The following is a 9,478-nucleotide window of genomic DNA, read 5'->3' on the forward strand; positions in this document are numbered from 1 at the left end:
CATGAAACAGAACTGTGGGGAAGCAGAATATGAGGAAAGCAATAAATATACTGGAGAATCCAATTATAATGAGCTAGCAAAAGTTTTAGATAACATATAGAGTGTCACCTGCTGCATGTTCACAAACTGCAGGGGATGCCGAAGAAATAATTTATAGCGAAGTGTAGGTCACAGTTCATGTACTCTGTATGTGTATGACTAATGCCTTGGGTGTCAGTGCATATGTGTTTTGTATTCATGCTGTAATACATTATTATTTCACTGTTGGGGAAGGTCTCTTAACAGCCTTCCTCAGAGGTAAAACAATATCACTTCTGCATTCTACAAACATGATGGAAAGTACAAGCATGCAAGACCTCAGTGTCCTCAAATGCTAATCCATAACTACAACATTTCGATATGAACTCATATTCCTCTTACACCATTCGGTTAAAGCACAGTAGAAAACATTGACTTTAAAACAATTAAACACTGTAATTCTGTTTGCTTGCTAAATTGTACGGCATTGATTTTTTGGTTTTCTATTTAATGGGTAATTGAATCTGATCACGCTTACTGAGAATCTAGCAAGATCCAGAAGCGCTATAGTCAAGTGGGGTCTGAAACCAGCTCTTCACAAAACAACATGCATTAGGACGCTGGCATCTTGCCATAATTAAATGAATGGTGAATTGGTTAAGGCAGTTAAGCCGGTCCGTCACGATGCTGCTGATTACACGGCATTCAGAACGGTGTCAGGCCAAGGTCAGAGAGTGCTCCACCGCTTTGGTCTCAATACAACATCTTGCTACACCTGCTAGCTTATAAATATTTACTTATCCAGACTGATGGCAGCTGATTCTAACCACTTTGATCCCAGCGTTTTGGTCTGTTGGAGACTAAACTATCATCTAATGAGCCATAAATGATGATTTGCCTTAGTACATGTGTAGATCTCCAAATTTATAGATTTATTTGACAATAATTGTTTTTAAATTACTATAAAAGAATCACTTACGCAGCAGTTAACCCTTAGAAGTCTCAGTTATCTCTGGCATTAACAAAAGCAGGGTGTCATTTTATATTCACTCACAGCTCTTTAAAACAAGCAGACAATTTCTGTTGCAAATGTGGATTCTAAACTGATAATCCCAGGAAGAAAAGGCGACATTTTACTATGTTTAAAATGTGACGTTATTTCTGTATATAGTCTGAAAGAAAAAAAATGTCACATTTTTGCCAGGCTTTTGTTATTGCTTGACATCTAAACAAATGGAGAAGTACATACTCCAACCTGCTGACCCAGAATGTAACCATTGTTTATTGTGTACCTATGTAATTATATAGTAATAACCATGTAAATACAGAATGTAAGCATACATACAGCAACAGAATAACAGTCTAAATTTTAAAGTTTCACTGTTGATGTGAAGACGCATCATATTTCATCACAGAAGTCATAGAAAACACAGCTAGCAGATAGAACAATAATGCAGTGAGATAAAGAGAAAAGAAAAAGTAAACGAGAGCAGAACCCAAATCCCCAAGCTGAGCGCTGGCTTTGAGGGAGGAGTGGAGAGATAGCTTCCAGAGATTTCAACACACTGCAGAAATGCAGCATCACTCCAGTAGTCATGAAGCGTCCACGTGCTGCTCCTCACCTGCTGTAGTGCCCTTACTGTCTGCACCACCAACGCCATTCAAGTTCTCAAAGGCCGAGAGCACGGCTGGCAAAATCATTTTGCATATTGCATGGGGCATGTTGGCACTGTGGGGAACATGCTGCGGGGGAAAGTGTCAGTCCTGGGGAGAAATCTATCAGCGGCTCGTGCTCGGAATGAGAACGAAGGCGCCTTAATCATTTTCTACAGGAAATGCTGGTTGCTAGGTTACAGGTCAGTCCTGAGAAATCACTAATGCAAAAGCCAGTGATGGCGCAGCGTATGTAATATTAAATCAGTCGTTGGGTAATTCCCACAGCATTGTAGCATTTCTTCACCTTCAACTACAGAAAGTTCTTGTTCTACTTATTACTTGCTGATTGCAGAAATGTTTCAGACATGAAATGCCCTTTATAGTATCTTGTATTCTTTAATTATGCATAGAATATTCTATAATAATTTGAGGAATATTCAGATATTTAGAGAGGAAATGTCTGGCTCAGCCTCCGACAATCATTACCTCCACCAATTTCTTTTAACATGCTAACTTTCTGGCCAGTTACATCACCCATATTTTTGTCATTATGTCAGATGGTCGGATCGAATATCAAGTTTGTTTAGTATTAGGCTATATTTTTTCATTATGCACGATTGCCACCTCTTGCACTTTTGGGCCTTTACTCAACAGCCAATCAATTTACATACCAGGAACAAACTAGCAAGTGACTATTTCTGTTCTTTCTGCATGATGACATTCAGTTGGGTTGTACCTTAGCTTATCAAGACCACATTTGGGTGGTTCTCACACTGCGCCACCTTTTTATATAGGAGCAGCTTAAGAAAGCTGGAGCGTCAGGGTTCCTTCTCACTCCAAGATCACTGTGATAGTGTTCCATTGTAATATGGGTGAAGTTCCCCCGCTCAGCTACAGACGGAGTTTAAACTCCTGTTAGGTTTAACTTCATACCCTTGTTATCTGCTGCCAACACTGTAATTACCTCTCCTTCCATCAAAAGCATATGTTTCCTTATATCAACTACTGTGTTTGTAGACTGGTTTAAGAACCACAAGCCTAAAAGCAATGACTATGAGCTCTGGTTATAATTAGTGCTTTAAGCAGTGGAACAATAGATATAATAGATGCATGTACCATTGATAACCTCACTCCAGTCAACTCACCAAAGCTGGCAACTCTGTTGTCCTATAATCATTTTAAATAGCATGTTGTTGCTGTCCAAAATAAAGAAACATATACTGTCAAAATTGTAACTCTACAGGAGAAGGCAAAAATGTGCTCAACTTTTAAGGCAAGTTAATATTTAAAGTAATTGTGGAGCATTTCTATTGGTCCATGCATCATGAAATATTCACACATCGTAAAGGGCAGCTGCTGTGGAACAATATTTTTGGAAAAATATTTTTTTCAAAAGACATCTTTTCACCACTGAAAAAAGGTAAATTGAAAAGAAAAATTCTATGGCTTAGCATCTCATAAATATGACTTGTTATCTTATAACAATAAGATAAATTTCAAAATTATGACTTAGTATCTCATAATCACCACTTAATATCTCATAATTATGACTTTCTGTCTCGTAATCCTGTCTCATAATTATGGCTTTGTGTCATAATAATGACATTCTGATCTCATAATTACAACTTAGTATGTCATAATTATGACTTGCTATTTCATAATAATGACATTCTGATCTCATAATTACAATAGTACCTCAATTATGACTTGCTGTCCTACAATAATGAGATCTAATAATATAGAGAAGTTTTCTCCTAATTAGGACTTACAATCTCATAATTACAACTTAGTATCTTAATTACAACTTAGTGTCTTATAATCATGAGATTTTAGGTCAGAATCATAGGAAACTTTCTCACAATTATAACAAACTACGCTCTCAGAAAAAAAGGTACAAAACTGTCACTGGGCGGGACCCTCAAGAGAACATTGAGTCTCAGTATCTTTAGTCAGGGATCATAACTGTACCATAATCCATTGAAATTATATTTTCTAAGTTGTATTGACTCCACACACCCCATCCACTTTTCACTTGGGAAGAACTTTTTAAGGTGCACAATTGAACCACTGTTGTACCTTTGAGGGCACATTTACATTGTTTGTACGTTGATAAATGAAAAATGTACCTGCACAGAACCTTCATTTCTAACAGTGTACATGGCATTTCTGCAGGTTTGCATCCAAAAAGCCTCATCAGTTCATGATCCCATCAATGAACACAAGCTCACCGACACCCCTGTAAGAAGAACAGCTGTAGACTCCGTTTCCACCTCTGTGCTTCATAGTACCCTTAATGCAGTCTGGTTGAGTCTACCATCAGTTTGATGTTTTGCTAGAAGAAGGGTGGGGAAAAGGGTGGAAAGGTTAATATAAGGTTTTACGCTGGAGGGGCTCGTTTTATGAAGTAACCTAAAGAACTTTATTAAGCTTTACCAAAGGTTAAAGTGTCCAAATGCTTTTAGTAGCCACGGTATGTACATACTAGACTGGTAGAACACGATGTAAATGTAGTTTCATACATAGTAACATACATGTATATACTAGAAAGCTAGAAGACAATGTACATGAAAAAAAAAATGATTTACATAATTTATGTCATTTTTTGCTACCAAAAGCTTACACAGATCCTTACACTCACACGGTGCAGCACACTGACAAATGTTCAGAATTCTTTAGGAGCACTTGTCCTATACGTCAACTCAGCAGGGATTAAAATTTCAAATGCAAAGAGGTTGTACTCCAGCCGAACAAGACATTGCTTTTCCAAGGTAGAGCCGCTGAAAGCTTTTCCTTATTTCATATGGAAGCTCTGTCTTAGTCAGCAGCCATTTGCGCAGTGGGAAAGCTCTAGAGATGGCCTTTGCTCCCTGTTTCAGAGGCACCTCTTAAAGCAGCCTGCCACACAGCCTCACTTTCATTTAAGTGTCATATTTTCATCTACATGCTGATGGGAGCTGGTGTGAATGGGGGGGCTTGAAAATGTAACGTCCACCTCCCCGAGAAGGAATGCAAATGGCAAAGCCTTTGTTTGCCATGAGAATTGCATTTGCACCCCTGAAGTTCAATGAATTTAAATAAGGTTTGGTGATTGTATTTTTTAAGCATGCAAGTGCCAGGTATTAATTCACGTCAAGAAAAAGGGGGAAAAAATTGCCAGAAGCTGGCAGACCTCCTCTGTGCCCATACAAAAACATTGCAAGAAAAGCATGAAAAATATGCATTCAATGTTATTCACTCTGAAAACAAGCCCCCCGTGAAAAGGAGGAAGTAAAGTTTGAAAGGGTTCACCATAGGCCTGTCACAATCATTACATTAAATATTTGAAATTATTTGAGTTGACTGCCATTATTTAGGCTGACTGCAGTCATTTTCCATAGTCAGTAGATTTCACAGTCATATTATGCTGCAAAAAAAACAAGATGTGAATTGTGTGTGTTGGATTGAGGCAAATAAATGTAAATAAAAGAAGTAAGTAAATGAATTCATGAAGACACAATGTGATTTCTTCTAAGTTGTGCTCTAAGGACAGCAGAGTACGTGAGTGGTGCAACCTGATGGCGATGTGTAAAAGGCGATAATCGCCGTTTTGGCACAAGAACTGAAATGGAGCTTTGGAAATCGATTGCAGTCTGACGTTTCTCCTGTAGGGAGTGCTATTAACAGGCAAATCTCTGTGAAACTGCAGCAGAAGCTGCTCATTAACGTACGTGTTTGCATACAGCAATTAAGCGAAAGTAAGTCAGAGCTGAGACGGACCACGTGTATTGTTTGAGGGGGGCATATTATTGGTAAACTCAATTTTTTAGCTAAAAATATGGTGCTAATTATTTTTAGATATCACCCAGGCCTCGTCTACAGATATTACACACCATTATTGTCACATCATCCATTTTGCTGCTTGAATAATAAAGATCGTATTAAAGGCACATGCATTTGTTTACCCTCAGCAGTTATCTGGCTGGTGATTGTGCTTAAAACAACTGAAAAAAGCCTGTGTAGCAAAGAGTGTTCAACTAAGCTTTCAGTTATTAATGGTCATAAATTATAAAGTTCATGAATCGAAGTGTGTAGTGTATTGTCCATATATATATATGTCAAATGGAGCAGACATGGAGTGTATTGTCTCTGATGTGTGAGCGGAGAGCGAGCGGAGAGCGAGCGAAGAGCAGGAAATAGAAAACCTGGAACGGAGTGAATTCAGAACACTTTGAGTAAGAAGCAGAAATGTCTGCTGCTCCACTCACATTCTCTGGAGGACAGCGCTGCCCAATGACTGCTGGGGTAGGCTCCAGCCCCCCCCCCCCACCCCGACCCATAAGGATAAGCAGCTTCACAGATTTGTGTGCAGTACTGATTCAACCAGTGTTAGCTACTAAGTAAATATAACTATTATGTACAGTGGCTAATCAGCTAATCTGGACACTTTAAGTTTGTATTTTAATAAAAACAATGAACAAGAAAAGACAATTAAATCATTAATCACAATTATTTTTATGACTTTTAATCATTAGCTAAAATGTCATGATTGTAACAGCCCTAGTCGACTGTTTTCAAATGGAGCAGGTCTATCAAATCAGGTCTATAAAACCATTACACACTGTTATACACCGTGTTTGGAGCAAGTTGGATGTGTCTTCTGAAAACCCAGATCATAAACTGATGCACACCTTTTATGTAACCCTAAGGAAACTCTCGCTCATAAAACCATCCCTGCTCAATCTGGGAGTTTTGTCGTAAAAGCTAAACTGGCTCCTTTACCTTTATACATGTTTCGTGTCCTGAGGTTACAAGCATTTGGAGTGTCTTGCTTCCTGTCTCAGTTGCTGTGATAGTTTTGTAAAAAATGAAATTCACAGTTTTTTTTCCCCTTACCCCAAATGTTGATCAGCCAAGACATGTTTGGTGTCCCAAATGAGTTTAGTTCTGTGCTAAAACACATGCTGCTAGTAGGGCTGCCCAGAGGTCAGTAACCTAAATCAGTTGAAAGAACTGATACATGGGTAAAATAATGACTGCAGGAAAACTAAAAGTGCCTTCCCAAAAAACAACCTGAGCAGAAGTGCAAGAGTATCAGGCCAAAAACTACAGTGGAACTTCTTATGAAATCCAGCATCTATCAGCATAGGAGCTGAAGGCTCTGTTCTTCTCTTTTAAAGTTATTTGGGCCTAAAACAAAATGCTAAAGCTCTAAAGTCAGATGTGTGAGCAATCAAAAAATAATGAAATTAAACACAAAAAAGGTGATGGCTAAAATGTAGCCATTCACATTTAGTTAGTAAAAAGTAGATTCCTTTACTCACTAATATACATGAGTAGAAGTAAAAGTGCTAAGATTTTAAAAACCTCAACAAACAAATCCATCAATATTTTACTCATGTAGATGTACTACCCACTTCTGGGGTTGCCAGATTTTAAGCCATGCCAAAAATAGACTGCCTTTGTCTTTGATTTATGTATTTGTTAATTTGTTTATTAATTTACATCTTTTAAACAGCCTGATAATTGCCTGGTTTATTACTGTTAATATATACTGTTATTATTTTTAGTAGTTTTATTCATACTTGAAGTAAATACATGAATAATACTTAAACATTAAAGGTTAAATTTGCTAAATGCTGTCCAGTCTTATTTTTTCTGCCTTGGTGTAACACATAAAACCATGAGAATACAACCTATTGTTTATCCTCCGAGTCTTCTGTATGCTAATGGGTGCACATCGATGTATGTATGATTGCTTTTTGAAACTAGCTGTAATTGAGAAGTAACAGGTTTATCCCCAACCCTGCCAAAGCCTAACTTTGGTGAAGTGCCAGTATCCCATGGTATAGCATGACCTTGACTGTATTTTTGTGATTATAACACCAATTATACCAATTATTGAGTTTTATTATTAGATTTTGAGACAATTATGACACAAAAACTAATCAACAAGAACATTTATTTACACTCTGCAAAGATAAATAGCTCTGATCTAGCGATGCTGCATATAAAGTCCACTAAAGAAAGTATGACAGCAAAAACTTCAGGATGTCTACACTGGAAACGCAGGGCTGCCAGCTCTCACACACTGGCTGTGGGACCCACACAGTTCAGTCTAATCTCACGTTTTCTCACCACACTCCACATTTCTCACACAATTTTTACAAAGCGACATACCGATGAATCTGAACGATCACGTTTCCTACAACTGCTCAGCTTTGACTGATAAAAACACTCTGGACTAGCAATGGTGGGTCATTTAAATGCCAGTAAAGGAGAGCACGTTAGCTTGTCCGTCACTGCCGGTCCACGTGTGTTTTAAATCAGTGTGGGCAGAACCAGTATCTATAGCAACAGGAAACCAATGAGGAAGTTCTGTGGAACTACAACTCACACCTGTGTTGCATGAAATGAACACTTGTGCACTTCTGTGTCAAAGTAGAGAAAAACTTACTAAACACACAACAAATGGACAAGAACTTAAAAATGGTAGATAAGCGACTTAGTAAACTAAACATGATCAATAGTGGCATTTCTGACTACACACAGCATCATATGCTGCAGACTGTATGCAGTTTTGTCTTACAAGCTAAACAGTAAACAGTGCTAAAAGGAGGCTATTCATATGCATTTTTCACGGAGTAGCTGTTAGCTTTGAAATCTGTGCTTATCAAGTGCAGCCAGGTGAAAAAGATGACAGCGGGGCCGACTTCTAGCCTCTCTCACGCAGCATCACTCTCGCAGACAAATTTTCACCATCTTTCGCATAGATCCAGTCTCGCACACAGTTCCTCAGACTCTTTTACATGTTAAAGGTTCACTCCTCATGTTTCCTCACACATCTTCTGTCATATTAGGCACTTAACAGATACAGAGTATAACAATGTATTAACTGAGGCATTTAAATGTCATTTAAACACTTCTTTTGGAAATAAACTGCAGTAGGAGACAATTGCTTAGTCGACCAAAAATTTACAGCTCATAATAAAAACGAATAATAATGTGTATCTACTGCTTCGCACACAGGAGCAATAATGACCAATATAATTTTAATATGCTGGTGATTTCTAGCATTTATACCTTATAACTGTGCCATGATGGATATTATAGACGTTATTTACTGTTATAGGCCATGCCATGCTTGGCTACTTTTGTGCTTAAAACAGGCCGTGTTCATACACTAATCCTCCAATTCACATAACAGTCCTCCTTACATTCAAAATGCTGAGGGTACCACTACTGACGCAGGACTCCAAGAACTCGGACTTCTCTGATCAGAGTGATGAGAAGCTCTTAGATTCAGGGCTACAAACTGTAGCTGGGTGTCAGATTTGTTGCTGGCCACCCCAAAATGTGGGGCAGGCGTTTGCACCTTTAAGAGAGTCATTTCGCAATTGGCAATCCGCAGAACAACTGTCCAAAAGCCCCAATGACACACACACACATTCACGCTGCCTTCCTGCCGGAACTCACCTTTACCTCTTTGCCACCCCTGGTAAAATTTTCTAGATCTGCCGCTACTCAGGAAGGAATAATGCTTAGCAAAGCCCTCACAATTATAGTTATTTGTTAAACTGTTTTTTTTTTGATGAAGCGTGTTAAGATGGAAATTTGAATATATATATATATATATATATATATATATATATATATACACACCGATCAGGCATAACATTATGACCACCTCCTTGTTTCTATGCTCATTGTCAATTTTATCAGCTCCACTTACTATATAGGTGCACTTTGTAGTTCATCTGTTTCTCTGCACACTTTGTTAGCCCCATTTTACCCTGTTCTTCAGTGGACAGGACCCCCATGGACCCTC

This window comes from Colossoma macropomum, unplaced genomic scaffold, assembly GCF_904425465.1.
Source record: "Colossoma macropomum unplaced genomic scaffold, Colossoma_macropomum, whole genome shotgun sequence".
NCBI classification, from domain to species: Eukaryota; Metazoa; Chordata; class Actinopteri; order Characiformes; family Serrasalmidae; genus Colossoma; species Colossoma macropomum.